Source organism: Cupressus sempervirens, chromosome 3 (assembly GCF_028749045.1).
Source record: "Cupressus sempervirens isolate cs-2001-9-10 chromosome 3, ASM2874904v1, whole genome shotgun sequence".
In the NCBI taxonomy this organism is placed as follows: domain Eukaryota; kingdom Viridiplantae; phylum Streptophyta; class Pinopsida; order Cupressales; family Cupressaceae; genus Cupressus; species Cupressus sempervirens.
The window spans coordinates 819539228-819560201 of NC_143120.1; positions in this window are offsets into that span (position 1 = coordinate 819539228).

Consider the following 20974-nt stretch of genomic DNA (forward strand, 5'->3'; position numbering starts at 1 on the left):
CTTACCAGGCGAATTGGAAGAAAGTCCAATCTCTAAAGCTTCTATGATAGAGTCTACCACTATTGTTGAACTATTTTAATGTCATAATCTCCATATTAATCCAAAATTAACACCCACACAAATGGAACAGTTACAAGAGTTGCTTCAAAGGCATGAAAAGGTCTTTTCATGGGACTATGGTGATATGAAAGGGTTGAGTCCTACATTGTGCACTCATAGGATATACATCAATGAAGGGTGTTTACCACTCTATCAACTCCAAAGAAGGATAAATCCAAGCCTTAGAGAAATAGTTAAAACTGAATTACAAAAATTGCTTGATGTTGGTTTGATTTATTTTATATTTGATAGTAGATGGGTTTCAGCCATGGTAATAGTGCCTAAAAAGGGAGGAAAATGGAGAATTTGTGTAGATTATAGAGAATTGAACAAGGCTATTAAAAAGCATCACTTTCCTTTACCATTCATAGACCAAGTTCTAGACACTCTAGCTGACAAGAAGTATTTCTCTTTTCTAAATGGGTATAGTGGCTATAATCAAATTAGCATTGCTCCTAAAGACCAAGACAAAACCACATTCATGTGCCCATGGGGTACTTTTGTATATTTTGTTTTAACATTTTGTCTATGTAATGGTCTTGCAACATTTCAATGAGTTGTTATTAGCATCTTTGCTTATATATCACATGATTGTATAGAAATATATATGGATGATTTCACAACATTTGGAGTCACATTTGAGGAAGCAGTGATAAATCTTGTTAAAATTTTGGCAAGGTGTCAAGAGCATAATTTGGAACTTAATAGTGAAAAATGTTTCATGCTCATGCATGAAGCTATAGTACTTGGTCATTTCATATCAGTTGTAGGAATACAAGTGGATCCAGCTATGATAGAGGTAATTCAAACATTACCCATAACTACAAAATCAAAAGATGTAAGATCTTTTCTAGGTCATGCTAGATATTATAGATGTTTCATAAGATATTTCAGAAAAATAGCTTAGTCCCTTGTATAAATTACTCACAAAGGAAGTTGAATTCAGTTGGACAACCGAATGTAATGAAACCTTCTTGTAGCTTAAGAAAGTTTTGACTACAGCCCCAATTTTACAAGGCCCTAATTGGAATTTACCTTTTCATATATATACAGATGCTTTTGACTATACTATAGCTGTTGTTCTAGGGTAACAATCTAAAAATCTTTAAAATGTAATATATTATATTAGCAAGAGCCTACATGGACTTGAATTAAACTACATAGTGACAAAAAGAACTATTAGCAGTAGTTTATGCATTGAAATTTTTTTGTCACTATATAACTAGGTATCCCATATTTGTTCATAATGATCATGCAACAATTAAATATCTCATGAAAAAACCTACTATAACAAGTAGGTTAGCAAGATGGTTACTATTGTTGCAAGAATTTGAAATAACTATTATTGATAAGCCTAGAAGAGCCAATGTTGTATCTAATTATTTATCAAGAGTCCACCATGATGATAATGACACTACTTTGGTAGATGATGCATTTCCATATGAGAACTTATTTCATATTGCTATTCAAACTCGATGGTATGTAGATATTGCTAATTATATTGTAGCTAATAAAATGCTAGAACATTTTTCTTATAAGGAAAAGAAGTTTCTTGTAGAGAAAAGTTTTCATTTCTCTTGGATAGATAATCTTTTATTTTATACTGGACTTGTTCAAGTTATGAGAAGATGTGTGAGAGAGGATGAGACATATGGCATTCTACATGCATGTCATAATGAACCATGTGGAGGGCACTTTGTAGCAAAAAGAATAGCCTTGAAAATCTTGACAACTGGTTATTACTGGCCTACACTTCACAAACAGATGTAATGCCTCTTAATCCATAGATGGCATTAACACCATTTAAAAAATGTGGCATGGACTTCATTGGTCAAATTGATCCTCCATCCAATGGGAAATCCTATATCCTTGTGTGTATTAATTGCCCACTAGTAAATTTAGACCCAATTTTCAACCAAGGTTAGTCACTATTTTTCTTGTCAAAATTTTAACCAAATTGTAGGTTGGTCAAAATTTTGATGAATAAATACATTCATCAAAATTTTGACCAACGTGCAATTTGGTAAAATTTTTGACAAGAAAAATAGCAATGAACCTTGGTTGAAAATTGGGTCCAAATGTACTATTGACCTAATGAAATGGGTTGAAGTCAAAGCCATGAAGAATGCTCGTGATAAAAAAGTTGCAAAATTTTTGTATGAAGAAATTTTTACTCACTATGGTGTACCTAAAGAGCTAGTCATTGACCAAGGTACAAAATTTACCTCTAATCTGATCTCAAAATTGATGAAACAATATAACATCAAGCACCAGAAATCCATTTATTATCACCCTCAAGATAATGGATAAGTAGAAGTCACAAATCATGAGCTAGAGAACACCCTAACAAAAATAGTTCGTTTGCACCATATGGATTGGACCAACAGATTACATGAAGTAGTTTGGGCATACAAAAAAACATGGAAGACTACTATAGGATTCACACCATTTGAGCTCCTATATAGTAAAGTAGCAATGCTCCCCATTGAATTTGAGCATAAAACTTTAAGAACTACATTGGAATTGGACATTGAACTTCCTATAACACAAAAAGAATGTCTTCTACATCTTAACTCTTTGGATGAATTGTGAAAAATTGCTTTGGAGGGCACTAAAATTGTACCAAAAAAAAGAAAGCAATGACATGACTCCCACATTATATATAAAAAATTTCAAGTTGATGACTAGGCACTACTATATGATTCCAAATTTAAAGATATGCTAGGAAAGCTACATATGAGATTGATAAGTCCATATGAAATTAATCATATCTTTGATCTAGTGCCTTTTAAATCATTAGTCAATGGTCACAAACTCAAGTTATATAAATGGCCCCAAACAAAAGAGGACTACCTATAGTAGTTCCAGTGACCAAATTCAAATATAAACTAGGTAACTCTTCCTGTAGCTGAAGGTGTTGACCTTCCATCTACTACTCTTCAACACTAATTTCTTTGTGCATGTTCACAATAAAAACTTTATGCCTACATAAATTTCTAAATTTCTCCATTCACTTTCCACCTCATCTCATTTCCTTGTTTTCCACCCATCCACCTCATCTCATTTTTGTACCTTCCACCTACCCATTTTTCCACATCATCATTTTCTAATACTTTCAATAAACACTGCAAGTTTTCTAACAGATGTTGTCACTACTAATGTAACTTCTACCACCTTTTGGTATCTGCAATGATCAATTAATAGGTATAATATTTTCAAATTATTATTCATTTACAGTATGTATATTTTGTTGATTATATTTAATACTTCATTCTTTATATTATGGCAACATTATGCCAGTTCCATACCTCATACTAAGTCTGACAAGTGTGGACACTTGTCCATATTTCATATGGGGTAGAGAGGTTGCTAAAACCCAATGAAATTTCCATTTATTAGTAAAGATTTTTTAAAATCTTCATATTTCCTTCATTCATGGAATTCAATTGTTAGAAGTACACAAGTCTCTAGGTGTCATACCCCTTATTTTTGAATGATTTTATTGTCATGCTATGATGTGACTTGCATTTAAATTTTAAGTGCTCTGAATTCCATTTTTGGATATTTTCACATACATCCATGATTTACTTTCATTAAAGCCATATTATTGTTCATAACAAATCGTTATGACATTAATTTCCTATAAAATGAAATGTAAAATGGGTCTATTAAACAACAAAAGAAGCCTAAATTCATAAGGGGGAAATAGTGCAAGCAGTGAAAATAGTGAAAGGGTTAAGAAAGTGAAAGTGTTAAGCACAAATGGCTGGACAATTGCAGAGACGAGAACTAGTGGAACATACCATTTTGCTCTCAGATGTAGAGGTCATAAGGAGATTTAATATGTGTTGCTAGTTAGGGTATTTCTTATGTTTGATTTCATTTGATGATGAACCGGACACAGAATTCACAAGGATGTTTGGTGAAGGAGAAGCTTCTATATGGGGTTTAACAGTAATTGCTACCAAAGACCATATATTAGAAGTAATTGGCTTACTAGCAATAGGAGAACATTATCCCAATATGCATGATACAAGATTAGCCAGAGCTCAGTTTGTCATACCAATTGATCCTCAGATGGACATTACCAAGCAAGGTTGCAAAAGTACATCTCTTTTTCTGCCATTCAAGATGGCCATACACATTATTAGATACCTCACATGTGAATTAAGATTTTCATATTTACATACACACCATTTTAAATTTCTTAGTCGTATAAGGCATAATCATCTAGTAAATGTTCCCAATTTCTTATACAATATCTTGTGTATTAGTAGAGAAGAAACCCAAAAGGGAAAGGATAATTCTATCTCCCATCATTTCCTAATTAAGTTACTCATAGAAAGGTCACCTAGGGATGTTTCTCCCATGTCATGGATAGAATTTTTCCAAGCTAAAACCCTACAACCTTAGGCTACCCTTAATAAATAGCCTACTGAGGAGAATGTAGTTCCCACTAATGAACCTACTAAGAAAAGCACTCAAGATGTTAAAGCTAAAAATGTGCAAGGCAATGTACAAGAAAATGTACAAGAAAATGTCCAAGAAAATGTGCAAGAGATTGTGCCTTTACCTATTCAAGAAACCTAGAAACCTACCTCTAGCCAAACAATGAGAAAATGAAAATTGAAAGAAGAAATATCTGTTCTAGTAAAAGAAGAGCCAAACCCTACAGTTGTAAGACAAAAGAGAACTAAGAAGAGTCCTATAGTAGTTACTCCTATAACAGAAACACCAAAAGGAAAAGGTGGGCAAAAGGCTGTGATACAAGAAGAAAGCCTCATAAGAAGAAGCCCTAGAATGAGAGGGAAAATTTCTAAAGACAACACTTTATCCAAACTATCTACTAAAGAATCCCCTGTACAAATTATTCTTGACCACTCTTCTCCTCATCCTAAAACTACAAACATTCTTGAAAACCCTAATGAGGAATGTAGGGTTGGAGTTAAAGAAAATCCAAGTGATACCCTAGTAGGCCAACCAGGTACAAGTAGCAAAGGTAAAACTATTCCTAAGAAAGTTTATCCAAACACTACCCTAGTTCCCTATAAATCAACATGGCTTATTGATTTTGTAGAACATTCATCGAGGGAATAGAGGAAGACAAAAATAAATCATAAAGAAGAAAATGGCTCGATTACCCTATAGAAACTCCTTTTTTAGTTGTTTGGACAACATATGTTTGTTGAGGTCTTATGGGAAGAGGAGAGGAAAGAGATGAAGAAAGTCATAGCATCCCAAGGTGAAGAAATCGCAGATTTGAAGGAGCAATTAGCAAATCAAAAATAACAAATGGATCATGCTCTCAAATTATTTGATCAAGCACTTTCTTGTAGACCACCACCACAGATCTATGCTCTTTGTTTAAAGGAATAGTTTATTTTATTCAAACTTATGATAAGTCTTAAGGATATTAATGCAGAATTCAAGTTGGCCTAGGTATTCTATGGTTTATACCGGACTCTACCATCCTTTTAGTAGAATTTTCTCTATGAATTATATGTGCATAATTTTATTATCCCTTGAGAAACCAAATGGAATCCTTTACTCTATATAGGGGATATACATTTAAGAGCTTTAATGTCCTAGATGTCTATTGATGCTAACTATGATAAGAAACTGAATAATTACAGAGATTAGGAAAGGACAGAGCCCTTGCCATTAAGAGCTAAGAGCAGTAAACTAGAAGAAGTTCTTAGGGACTGGTTCACATTAACTTATGGAGATAAGGACAAGGAAGTAAGGGATAGAATCTTGGCTACCAAAACCAAGGCCTATGCTGATTATGAGAACTTAACCTACTTTGCCTTCCAGAGAGCTATGACTAGTGCTAGAAGTAGATGGGCCAGATTACCTAAGTCACTTAAAAGGTCACAATTTGGAGGTTGTCCTTCACTAAGCTCAAAATTATCTAGAGTTAGGGAAACAGGCTAGACCAAAATTATGGTGCTCACTCACTATGCAACCTCCAATGCTTGTGTGGCCTTTATATAACATTAATGCTAATAGACTTGAAAATATGTAGGAGGACAATAGAAGGGAAGTGTGGGAATGAACAAGAGTATTCTACTATACCTTCAAGAGCACTAGGAAAGGAAGGACAAAAGTTGGGGAGTTCAACTCACTGATTAAGAAATGAAATGCTTGAGGACAAGCATTAATTTACCAGGAGGCAAATGATAAGGCAAATTATTGCTTAGATTTCATGATAGTTTTTAAACGCTTTGCTAAATACTCTGTTTCATTTTCATCAAAACATTTGTGAACTTATGTTTACCTAAACCAATTGTTAACCTATGGGTAGATAGTATGTCATCTTTTTTCAATATCATATATATGATGTAGTATTTCATATAATTATTAGAATGTGTGTTCTTATATTTGAATTTAATTTGATAATTCTTATTTGCAAATATCTCTACATTATAACTAACCTATTAGCAATAAAGTTGAAGATGATTGGCAGAATTCAAAGATGAATGTTGAAGATAGCCAACAACATTCAAGTAGAAGGATGTTGAAGTTTAACCATAGTGGAAAAGTCATAATGGTACCGAAGGACATGGCTATTAGTATGGAGGAGACATGAAGACTTCTTATTTCTCTACATTTATTGCTATGTCAAAGCGGTTGTCCAAACTTTATTATTCTCACTTAAAGCCGTTATCTTCTATTCCCACCATAAGTTGTTATTTTCCTTCTTTCTCTCTTACAGATTTATAGCTAGGTTGTTTAATTTTCTATTTTAGAATAAATATCAATCTTCTATTTATAGAGATCAGACTAGAAGGAGAAATTTTATGACAAGGAACTATTAACTTTTGCAATGATTTGTTGTTTTTACAGTTCTATGTATTGTTCCCATGTACTGAATTTCTAAAACATAATGAAATAGTTTTTGGTTTCTATTTTGTGTTAGTAGATTAGAAGAAGCCAACCAAGGGGGCCCACTTAGGAGGTGGATTAGATTTGATTAGAGTAGTATAGATTTATTTGCAAGCATTTCTAGTATTGCACATAGAAGTTGTAAGTTCCTTCCTATAGCACCATAAGTTGTAAGTGTGTTAGTTTCCTAGAGTGATAGTGTAGGTTATTTTCCTTGCATTTTACTTTCCTATAGCATAAGCATAATGACTCATTAAGAGACCTAGTGCACATACTATGTCAACCATTTCAAGTATAAATACCTACATTGACAAGATTAAATGCACTACGTAATGGGAAAAATAATCCTTACGTTGAATACATTATTTCTAAGCATGGCCTAGAGCATGATTATTATACACCTATTATGAGGCAGACCACAACTTAATAATTCTCTTGTAGATTATAGATCACTATTTAGTCATCAATTTTTCTTGGCTTTCATACTTTGTGGTATTGACAACTTGCTCACCTTTCAAGCATATATATCTCCTTGAGCCTTCTTTCTTAGCATGCAAATGTGGTCACCTTTTAGGTCACTTGATGAAGCAAACTCCTTCACTTTCTGTCATGCTTCTTTTCTCTATTTTTTTCCTTATCTTCTCTAACCTTTTCCTCTCTTTTTCTTCATGACCATACATTTCTATAAATAGGAAATTAAGATACTTTTCCATTTTCCATTTCCCATTTAAGGGTTTGGATGAATTAGGTAGGATACGATGTATCTACCTCATATTCCATCTTTCTTCTAGAGACTTCTACTAGAATCCATTTGAATTCACCTAGAAATGGTTTACCTCAAATTTTGTGCCACCAACTCATCAACCTTATCTTCCACCTAGTTCATAGACTTCAAGAAAAAAAACTTGTCGGCTCATATTTGATGAATCTTAGATCTTTCTAATAATGGAACAACTCGGCATTATCAATCTTCTAATGCCTGACACTTGCATTGCTCAACATTAACTATGAATTTACTCAGCATCAATTATTTTACTTGGCATACACTATAATTTTTATTTACTCGGCTCCAACTAATTTTTTTCTTGGCTTGCACTAAATTTTCTCAGCACCTATTGTTAACTCAGTCAAGCTTGGTAGATAGTCTTTGTGTAACTTGTCCTTTTAAATTTTCTAAGTGTAACCATCTTTTGTAACCTCAAGTAGATTATCAATACATCATGTCATCATTATCTTAACTCATCATTGTACTTCATTGCATAATCAAAACTCAACCTTTCATCTAGGTTCTATTGTTACATCTTATTGATCAAATCCTCTTCATCAATAAACTAAGTGATAGAATTGAGCTTAAATCTCATAAGAAATTGTCTGACCAATAAAATAGTAGGTTTGACATCAGTGACAAAACAATGATTGGAACACATTTTCTACTTCAACAATCTTCTTCTTCCAATAATCCCTTTTAGGAATGATTTTTTCAATCAGATCTAAACAATCTTCCTCTTTGGCATTAATGGAAAACCAAATTGAACAACTAAGTCACTTGAGTGGTAAAACACTTTGTTCAACCAAACTGACTAAGTTAAAATAGTAAGGCAATATCAAAAAGAAAACTTGTATCAATATTTCTCCCTCTATCAACAACTTCCATCTCTTTATTAGGTTACAAAATTCTTTCTTACGACTCCCTCTGAGTTTCTTCTTATAATTCCCTCTTACTAGGTAGATTAAGAGTTCTCTCTCTTCACCAATATTATAAATTAACTCCCTCTAGGATAGTAATCTCTTGATACCCTCCTCTAATATACTTGCTACTTTTTGATTAGTAGAATAGCTCTCATAACTTCCTCTTATGATGATCAGTTTAATTCTCTTTCTCCCTCTTTGACAACAATGCCAAAGACATATCATCTTTTCATCTTAACATGTAAATGTAGAATTTTGTAGGATCCCTAGTTTGTTCCTCTATCACCTTGCTTGTGACTGTTTTGGAGTTTCAAAAGTTTGATTACTTCAAGAAAAACCTAAAGTGAGATCATCTGCATTAATTTGTGACATTTGGAAATTAACTTGTTTGATGAAAGGCATTACTCATGTTATTTAGATGGCCTTTTATACTGGTATCACCCCTATTTTACCTCTTAGATATTCATGTACATCCTTAGGTAATGGTTTTGTGAAGATATAAACAATTTGTTCCTTTATGTTAACATACTCCATCTTCACCTCTTTATCTTGAACTAGCTCTCTCAAGTAATGATACTTGATTGCAATGTGCTTTATCATAGTGTGCATCATTGGATTCTTTGATATATGTATAGCACTTAAGTTACACAATAAAGTATCATTGGTTCTATTATTTCTTTCTTCATTCCTTTGAGTAGCTACTTGATCCATACAATGTTTGTGCAGTTTATAGGAGCAACAACAACATATTTAGCTTAAGTAATAGACTGTGAGGTACAACTTTGTTTCTTACTAGTCCATGTAACTAGTCTCTTGGTTAAGAAGAGTGCTCATCCACTGGTGCTCTTTCTATCTTCTATGTTGCCAGCCTAGTCAACATCAATGTAGGCTCTCAAATCAAACTTCTCATTCTTCTTGTACCATATGCCAAACTCTTATGTTCATTTCAAGTATCTCATTATTCTTTTCATATCCATTAATGATTCTCCCTAGGATTTTTCAAGAATCTTGCAACCATCCCTATAGATAATGCAATATTATATCTAATATGTACAACATATTGCAATTTTCCAATCATAGACTTGTACAATGTTTGATTCGCTTCAACAAAATTATCATTCTTTGACATTTTGTGTCCTGTCAACATGTGTACTTACTAGTTTTAAATCTTCTAGTCTAAATTTTTTCAATATTTCCTTAATGTACTTTGACTAAGTGATAAATATACCATACTTCGGTTGATATACTTGAAATCCCACAAAGAATTTGATCTCTCCAAACATTGACATTTCATCTGATTTGTAAAATCCTTACATAAAGTATCTTGTCCTCCAAATATTATATCATCAACAAATAATTTAGATAACAAAATACCTTTACCTTTTTCTGTCTTTATGTATAGATTGTTGTTATCATCCATTTGTTCAAATCCAATCTTCACTAGATACTTATGAAGTATTTCATACCATGCTCTTGGTACTTGTTTCAAACCATAAAGAGATTTTTGTAGTCTACATACTATATTCTTATTGTTATCATCAACAAATCCTTTTGGACATTCTATGTAAACTTCTTCTTCTAGTATGCCATTGACAAATCTAGATTTAACATCCATCTGATAGACTTTGAATCCTTTGTATGCAACATAAGAAAATAGAGTTCTTACTCCTTTCAATCTTGCAATAGGGAAAAATTTCTCTCCACAGTCAATTCCTTCCTCTTGTGTATATCCTTTGCAAACCAATCTTTCTTTGTTCCTTGTGATTTCACCATTTTCATCTAGCTTATTTCTAAATACCCACTTGGTGCCAATCACATTTTTGTCTTTTGGTCTAAGAAATAGACTCCATGTTTTATTCTTCTCTATTTGCTCAATCTCTTCTTCCATGGCTTTGCACTAGTCTACATCTTCTAATGCATCTTTTACTATTTTGGATTCTTTCATGCTCAACAAACATGATTCACTTCTCAATCTATTTCTTTTCATTTGTCTAGCATCTTTGTTACCAATGATTTGATTAGCAGGATGATGCCTTCTAACATATTTGGACAATCTTGGCTCATCTCTTAATCCTTCATTTTGTTTTTCAGCTTTAGAGTCTATATGTATATTTATGTTAGGTATTTGAGCATATCTTTCATGTACACTAACATTAGAATCAAAATGTACAATTCCTTCATTCTATAACTCGACATCTAAATGCATCTTAGTTCTTGAATTCAACTCAACATTCATAGGATGTGACTTGGTAGTTACTAAAACTTGCTATTGATTTTAAACTTGATTTGAACCTTCTTCATCAATAGGCATTCCTTCATAAAAGTATAGAAATTATTTGTATTCTTTTGGATTTTTCATAGGTTTAGCATCATGTACTTTTGTATATTCATCAAAATTCACACTTGTACTATTCATAATTTTGTTGGTGATAGTATTCAAACACTTGTATGCTTTACTTCTTGTGGAGTAGCCAAGGAATATACCTTCTTCACTTTTTGCATCAAGCTTACCATTTCTAACATCTTCAAGATTGTAACATTTTCTCCCAAATACCTTAAAGTATTTTACATTGGGTGACTATCCATACCATAGTTCAAAAGGTGTTGAATGAGTACCTCTCTTGATTTGTACACAGTTTAGGGTATAGACAGTTGTGCTTACAGCTTCTCCCCAATATTTTAGAGAAACATTCTTTTCCATCATAAGTGTCTTGTCACAATCCATGATTGACTTGTTTCTTCTTTCAACAATTCTATTTTGTGGAGGGGTTCTTGGTGCAAATATATGTCTTTTGATTCCTCTATCATTATAGAAATTTCAAACTCATTTGATGTGAATTCTCCTCCTCTGTCTGATCTCAAACATTTCATACTTTTACCTATTTCATTCTCAACTCTTTCCAAGAACCACTTAAACATTTGAAAATGATCAAATTTTTGTTTTAGAAACATGACTATCATCATTCTAGAATAATCATCTACAAGTAAAATTATGTACTTTTCTCCCTCATAGCTTAGCACTTCAATTGGTCCACACAAGTTAGTATGAAAAATATCTAGTATCTCTTTAGAGGTATAAGTTTTTCTTTTGAAAATTGACTTTGTCATTTTACCTAGCTGACATTGTTTACATATCACATTATTATGCTTTTTTGACTTGGAAAAACCTCTAACTTTCTTCATCTTACTGATATTAATCAAGTTATCAAAGTTAACATTACATACCTTTTGTACCATAGCCATACATCATCAAATTTCACAACAAGATAAGTAGCATCCTCTATATCAAAGTAAAATAGATTTTTTCTAGTTTGATCACCTTTTCCAATCAATTTCCCATTTGTGTCATGTATCTTAGCAATCTTTCTTTTGAATTCAACCATGCAACCCAAATTATTTAGTTGTGACACACTCAACAGATTATAATTTATTCCTTCAACATAGTAAGCATTGTCATATGAGATCTTATATGTTAGTTTGATGGAACCTTTTCCTTTTATCAGGCATGGAACATCATTACCAAATCTTACACTGTTTCCATCATAAGAGTTTAAAGTAGTGAACTTACTTTTATCTCCTATCATGTGATGTGAGCATTCACTATCAATGATCCATCTATCATTTTTTTTCACACAACTCACAAATGTAGTTGCCTCATTTTCATCAAATTCGTCTTTCATTGCAACATAAACTACTTCATCATCATGTTCATAAAAATAATCATCTTCAATAATGTAGAACTTCTTGCCTTTGTCTTTGTAATCCTTGCTATCTTCATTTCTTCTACCTTTGTATTTATCACTTTCTCTTTAGTTTTTCTTCTCTGGATAGCTAGCAGTGATATGACCAATCTCATTCAATAAAAACAAATGACAAGTGACTTACCTTTGAACTTTTCTTTTCCTCTGTGGAATCTTGTTGCCAATAGTGCTTTTATTTGTTCAACATCTTCATCTATATCACTATCACTAGACACATGTTTTATATTTCTTTTCTTCTTCTACTTCTTCTCATCAAAATATTTCAAAAACAACTTAGCCTTGAAAGTAGATTCAAGACTCTTTAGTTTTTAATTGTCAAAGTTAGATAGCTCAAAAGTAGTGAGTCTACCTACTAGACCTTCAAGAATTAGATTATTTCCTAGAATAGATGTCAATTCTTGGATTGTAGAAACTCTAATAGTATAGACAGGCAATAGTGTTATTAAGACTTTTCTTAAAATAGCATCATCATCTATATTGCTAGTAGCTCATCTTATTGCACTAACAACTTCTTTTATCCTAGCAACATATTGAGTAATATTCTCACCTCCTTCCATTTTTATGTCATCAAATTTACCTTTTTGCTCTTAGATTTAGCTCTTTGAACATTTCTATCTCCTCCATAGATGGTGTGCAAGGCATCCCACATTTTTTTGCAGTTTCATATCATTTGATATCATTAGATTATGCATAGCTTAGGGAAGAGGCAATATCCAACATTACCTAATTGTTTTCTTTCTTCTTCTTCATATCTTTAGTAGTTGGAACTCTAGTAGAATCAATGTGTTTCAATAAGATGGTGGATTGTGCATGATCTCCTATTCCTATAGGATGCAACTTCATTAGACATTTCCATATAGGAATTTAATCTCTATTAAGCTTGGGTGCTTCTCTTTTTGACATCTTGATCTTTGTACTTCTAGTACCTTCAAATTAGTCCTCTTTAGAAGATGACTCTGACACCAATTATTATAATTCTTTAGAATAATTGAGAGGGGGGGTAAATCAATTATTCAAGGTCTAGATGTACAAAAAAATTTTTTCACTTGGCTTACTAAATTCATAAAAGATTCATCTCTATGCATGAATTGAATCTTATCACTAAAACTTGTAGGTTACTACTAGATCAAATTATAGAAAAGTAAACACGAAACATAAAAGATTCATCAAAACACTTGACACAATGATTTAATGTGGAAACTCAATTTGGGAAAAACACACACTATTAAATTGTTAGAATCTGATAAGATTAATAACCCAGAAAAATAGTGCAAAGAATAAATATCTAAACTATGAATGCAAATGATAAAAAATCAAAATAGCATCATAGAGTTAGTCTCCAAGAGAGTAATGCAAATGCTAGAAGAAAAATAGCATTAAGAGGATGCAAAAAAAAAAGATTGAAATACAAGCCAGGTAGCATGCTTATATAGGCTAGGAAGAGGGAGGAGGTGGCAACACCAACCAATGAGGAGCAACCATCTATCAGACTAAAGATAGCAAAGTATCTTCCTAAGATAGCTAATGGATGCTCACATGTAGGAAGGTGTAACCTCACAACCATTCACCTAATAAGACATGCTTTATTAACCTAAGCGAGATTATTAAAAGTGGCAGAAAAACCTAGCAAAATAGGAAAAATAATAAACTACACTAACACCCCCACATAAGCGAAGCTTAGGTGGATGTAGAAATGGGTCCTGACAAGTCAAGCCTGATGAGGTACCCATGTACATAAAATTTCCCAAAAAGAGAGAAAAAAGAGACTCCCTAAAGAAAATTAAGACTCCAAGTGAGAGGAATTGCCCCCCCCCAAAAGATGAAGCATCTTGCAGCCCCAACAAAGCTTGCAAATTTTGTCCGGTAGATCCACTTACATCGAACAAGTTTTCTTCCCTTAGGAAAAGGGACAAGATCCCAAGTGTGCTTCCTCATCAAGGAACTTTACTCTTCCTACATAGTTGTACCCCACTCAGAAATAGAAAAAACCTCATGAAAAGACTGTGGATTTGAGGCGGTAGCAATGAAGATATGCAAAGCATCCTGGAATTGTGAATGAGTCTGCTTGGTGTCTGATGGATCCCCAACCCAATCACCTACAAATTGCAAGGTTTGTCTAGCCCAAATTGGACTAGAAGATGGAGAATCTAGAGGAGAATCATCAACCTGTGAATGATGACTAGGAGAGGAAGGAGGTGAGTCCTCTGAATCACTCCCTGCATCAGAAGTGGAGGTAGAAGACTGCTCAAGTGAGTCTAACCCATTAGAAGATCTATCATGTATTCCAAGTAACTCTAATGTCAAAGTAGAAGGCAACCCTATGACCATTCTCTATTGGTTAAGCTGATGCAAGTAGTGGAAGTTAAGATGGCCAAATCACTCATGCCATAATCTACTCACATCATTAGAGTGAGTGAGTGAAACAGTCAAAGGAGGATCAAGAACAAAGTGAGAAAGCATATAGAGTCGTGACTGATGATCTACTCTCCCAACTACAACTATAGAATCATTGTGCAACTCATGAATCTCCACTAAACTAGGAGTGAACTAAACCCACTTTCCTAAACTTGTGTGAGTGATCTGGTATATCGATAGGCGATTAGTTGACAATGAGGGTACACAATGGCACATCATGGAATGTGCCATCCCCCACATCAACAGACCCTCTCTCACACACCTCAATAGGAGTGTTATCACCCATCAAAATAGAAGGCATATTACATGACCCCAAGGATGCAAGTTCTTCCTTAGATGAAGCCATATGGTGTGAAGCACCCGAATCAAGAACCCAAGTGGATGGTGAGGAAGCAACTGCAAAAAGGGCCTTGCCCTTTCCTTTCCCTGTGCTATTTTATTTTTCCTTGTTAGACCCTTCATTAGAACTTTGTTTGATAGACTCAAGAACACTCATATTATTCTTCTCAAGAATGTATGTCAAGTGATCAAGTTGTTTCTACAAACATTTATGTTCATCATGACCAATTCTTTCACAATAGGCACATTTGACCTTTTCTTTCTTAGGCTTATCGCCCTTGGAAGATGGTGTATCAATAGTTGCTTTTGAAGAAATTGATATCTGATCCTTCTTCTCCTCGCTATTCTTTTGTTTGTTGTCCTTACTATTGTTGTTACTACTTTGTCTTTGTGTTTCTTTTGTGCCTTGGTTGGCAGCCAAGACATGTGACTTAGAGGACTTAAGAGTGCCCATTTGGATTAGCTTGTCCTGTTCTCGAGTGAGATTGATAGAAAAATCATCTAAAGATGGCATGGTGAATTGAGTACCAAGTGCACCCTTAGTAGCATAGAAGGTAGAGTCAAATACAGAATATTCTGAACTTAGCTTAGAGAGAATACTAAGTGTATATGAGCAATGTTAGTATGCTAATAGAAACTAAATTTAAATAAAGCTTCTACAAACTAAAAAAAATTCATAAACTTTAAGATAGACTAAGATGAACTCTCAATTGAGAATATGAGCCATTAATGGGCTCTCTCAATGAGAAGCTCTCTTGTTGAGTGGCTTTGTCTAAATAGATAGGATGTATGCTCAAGCTTATGCTTCAAAAAGGGCTTCAAATGGAGTTGGAATTTGGGTGTGAGTGTATGGTTTTGATGTAAAATGGCTTCTTAAAATGGCATTATGACTTTACTTCATGGATTGTGTTAAAATGGCTTGAGAGAGGATTCCTTAAATAGGCAAAGGGCTTGAGGGATCAAGGGCTAGGATGCAAGGATGGGAAAAAGCTTATGGAAGGCTCAGATTGCATGAGAGGAGAGCACATGGATTGTGCTTTCTTATAGCGAATCAGGGAGTGACACATGTCATAGGGTGAGAGGATGGAGGAAAGGGGAAGGACGAGTCAAAAAAGGAGGCTCAAGGGATAAAATCTTCATAAAGACCCTCATAATGTCTTGTAAGAGTAATGAAAGGGCTTTGGAAGAGTCATTTATGGCCTAGTGGGCTTCATAAAATTTTATGGTTGGGATATTTTGAGGGAGATGAGAGGAATTTTGACTTGGGCTTGATTAGGAAGGTTTTAAGCTTGCTTAGGATTGTGCAAATGATTAGAGGATGGATTAGGATGGTTTAGGATTAGCTTAGGGATAGGCAAGTGGATGTCATTTAATGAGGGTGGGTGAAGGAGGAGATATTTGTTAACTTTGGCTTGGGTTAGTAAGTCTTAACCCATTTCTAGGGAATGTGACAAGGTTAGGAGGGGATTAGGATTAGGTTTAAAGATATCTTCTAGAAGAGTCTAGACTTTGGATGAGGATAAAGACTTTCTACAATAGTCTAGAATTTCCTAGGATGAGGATGAAGACTTTCTAGAAGAGTCTAGAACTTCTTAGGATGAGGATAAATTAGATTTTTAAGAAATACATAAAGTTTAATTTATTTCAAGGATTTGGGTTGAGCAGATATTTATTAAAACTTTTTTAATAAACATGAGGATTAATATTTAATCTTAATTAAATATTTTGAGTTGGGATTAAGGGTAGGAAATGAGGGGATTAGCCTTTAATCAAAATTAAAGGAGGATTAGAAGATTTTGGAAGAGGTTAGTGGTATTAAGGAAATTGGCCAAGTTTTGGGCAAAAAATAAATTTTTTATTTATTTTGGGTTTTTTGGTCAATTTATTAATTAAATAATTAATAAATAAGGAAATAATGTTTAAATAAGATTTAAACATTTTTGGGAGGGATTCTTTAATTAAATAATTTTAATTAAGATAAAGGGATTTAATGGCATAAAAATAAATAAATTAATTAAATAATTAATTAATTAATAAATGATGATGTCATCAAAAAATTTTTAGAAAATAAAAATACTTTATTTTCTAAAGGTTTTTAGGTGTCTACATTTTGCCCCTCTTTGATGTGATGCCGCAAGTGGCATGGCATCAAAGATAAGAAAATAAGATGCCCAAGGCTAGAGCGGAAGAGGAGAGAATGGACTACAAGATGCCCCCTTAAGAAGGCAGTAGGGAGAGAAAGTGAGGCTCGATGGCTTCTTGAAAAGTACAAGAATCTTGGATGAGCAAGGAAACTCAGATTGGCAAAGAGAAGGGGCTGAATTAGCTCAAACTCTCACTATGGGAGAATGATAAAGGAGAATCAGATGCACAAGAGGAAGCAAGCTTAAGACTTTAGGGAAGGTGGAGGATGAAGGAGCGGAGCACTATAAAAAAGAATCTAGGATAGGGAGATGGATGAGGGGATTATAAAGCTGATGCAATAGGATTTCAAAGAGTTAGATTGACGGAAGATGGGTTTTAGAGATCCCTAGGACTAGGATTGTGGATCTCGAAAGATGAGGCTCGGTGGATCCCTAAAGCTAAGCATGAGGAGTGATTCAAAGAGATACTAATGCATAAGCTAGGGTAGGAGAGACCGATGCTAGATATGGATGGGGGATAATGGAGATGAAGGAAAACCATTGAAGCTTTTTGAGCGGGGGGATACTTCAAAGAGATGGAGGTGATATTATAGATGGGGAAGCTTGATTACTGACTACTTCACATGGTTGGATTAGATGACATGGCTTATTGACTATTGGAGATGACTTTTTTTGTACTTCCTCTAGGAGATTCCTTGGAGACTCGTGTGTTGGAGGTGGAGGTGGATTGACAAGAATAGATAGTGTGATGGGGGTGGAAGATTGGAAGCTTGGTTGATTGGGTGATGGAGGAGAAGCTAGGATATCAGATGGCATGACTAGATAGTTTGGAAGAATGCATGGATTTTGTGGGATGCTTGGGGGAATGTTTCTAAGGCTTTCAATATACTCGTCATAGTCAACAAGATTTTCATCATCATTGGAATAGGAGGTGGTGGGAGCAATCACACTATGACTGAACACATCATGATAGGTTTGGGATTTCATGTTTTGATGATGAGTCAGATGGGGATGGGGTCTTGCATATGGATGAACATGGAAGCTCATGGTTGGATTTTGGATTAAGCGTAGATTTTGGATTGGCTGATGAAGGATTTCCTAGGGAGAGTCAAAGCTATATGAAAGACCTAAGGAGGATTGGCTAGAGATTTTTGGCTTTCCTGTGGATGGAAGACTTCAAGGGCATGTTGTCAAAAAGTGAGAGTTTTTCTTTCCTATGCGCTGGATTGGTGGAGATTGTGTCAACTTAAGGATAGACTAATGATCCTATGGGCATGACACAAGATTGACCACTTGTGGATCTCAACCTTTAGCTCAAGGTGATGAGGGATAACAAGTGACAAAGCTAGATTACCCTAGACAAAGCTCTATCAAAGGGATAAGCTTGCCGAGGTTTGTGGATTGGTTGGATTGATTGGATAGAAAATTCTAGAAGAATGACAACAACTCTCTAAAGGCTTGGGTGTGATTTTGGATTGGGTTGCTAGCTGGCTGGGGGGGATGCTTTGGAGAAACATTGGATTTGGGATTGATCTAAAGCAAGGAACTAGATAGATTCAGTTGCAGCGGGGGAGCTTGGATAATTTCTGATGAGGCAGTGACTACGCTAAGTATGCCTTGAGCTGGAAGATTTTTATTTTTTTTGGATTTTGACCAAAGTTGGCAAACATTCATTCAAAAGCTATGAACAAACAAACAGAATTTTTTTTGGAGCAAGCATGTCAAACACACCAACATCCTAGGAAGCTTTCTACAAGGATGAAATTTGTTATAGCTAGGGAGTCCTCGATATATGCAAGGTACATGAGGCCCATATCTATAGATGAAACCAAAAAGATGTCACACAGCTGAGAGGAGCGGAAACCCACTTCTCCTCTTTCACTTCTCAAGGGTATAAAGTTCCTTGAGGCTTAGCCCGAGTGACAAAATCTTGATCCCAAGAGAGGTGTCTTTCGATTCACCTCCCGGTTCTTATACTCTACCAAAATGTTGGAGTTGAGGTCATCCAAGGGGTGATGAAATCCCCAAGTAGGCCTCCTAAAAAGAAACAAGGTTTTGGATCCTAATCTTATGCACCCAAAATGGCCTCAAAAGACGACAAAGGGAGAGAAGACTTGGATGACCTTGGGCTAAAAAACATGCTTGTTCTTTTTACCAACTAACTCTTATGTGTGCTGATCTAGACTTTTCAAGCACTCATGTTTAAGAGACAATGTTCAATACCAACTTTGAAAGGTGCCAAAAAAGCAAAATCAAGCGAAGAATGAATACAAGAAGAAGAGTTAGGGTCAACAGCAAAGTAAACCCGCGTGCCCGGAGGCCCTCCACATCAAGTATCGATTAATTTCTTTTAAAGCATTCAAGAGTTGGTGTGATTTTTTTTTTGAAGCCCAAAGAAAAGATGTCTGAAACTTGATTTGTCAAGCTCATTCTTGGAGGCCCTCCACGTCAAGATTTGTTCAATTTTTATGCCCAAATGAAGTGTGAGCGAGATTAATGTGCACTCAAAGAATTTTTTAACTTAGAAAAACCACTAAAGACCCAAATGAGTGGAGTGTGATCTTTGCGGAGCACTTAACACCCTCTTAGGTAGACCCATCCCCATAGATGGCACTAAAATTGCAACTAATGGTTAAATTGATGGGTGATTAAAGAGGGTGAGTCCAACTACAAACTTACTCAAAGCGTCTTTATTAGTTTTTATAACTTAGAAGATTTCAAAAATGTGGATTCTTTTTAATGCCCCAAAAGATGATTATTTGATCTATGGCATTCAAGATTGGATTTGTTGTTTTAATCATGCATTCATAAAAAAAAAAAACTTGATTTTAATTCATGGCACTCAAGAGTGATTTTAGCAACATGCATTCAAAGACAAGTGATTAAACATTCAAGTTGTTTCCTTTGAGCATTCAAGATTGAGATTTTGTGTGTTGTTTTAAGAACTTTGAAGTGCTTTGTTTTAAACTTAGATCATTCAAGATTGTTTTTGACTCAAAAGTGAAAATAACTCTTTGGACTTTGGTTTTCATTCAAGATTGTGTGTTCTAGTTTTCATATTTTAAGCCCAAAAATGATATTCCTAGATTGTTTTGATGCATGAAAAACCTAAGAAACATTCAAGATTTTGCAACAAGACATTTGTTTGGAACAAATAACAAAGCTTTTAGGACAATTTTTGGAAACCATTTAGGAATCTTAGTTTTCATGAGATTTTTAAAAGAACTTTAAAATATTTGTGAATGAGGTTCATTTTATCCTTGATTGATGCTTTGAGTTTGATTTAGCTTTTACTCTGCACTTAAAGTTGATTTTGAACCTTTTGAAATGGAAACTTGAAGTTCTTTTTAAATTCCCAAAAATGAAGTGTTCCTAACTTTGCATCAATGCATCTAAAACTTTGATGTTGCAAGGATGCAAATGATTGGATTGGTTTAGTTTCACTTGTTAAAAGATTTTTTCTTTTTTGCAAATTTTTAATTTTTTAATGGACTTAAGTATGATTTGGGGGTTCATTTTAAGCACTAAAAAGAAGTGTGTGTGATTTTTCTTCCTTAAAAAAGAATAGCCAAGATCTCCCACAAGAAGAAGAAGAAGAAGTAGATGGAATAAGAAGAATATAGACAAGAAGAGGAAGAATAA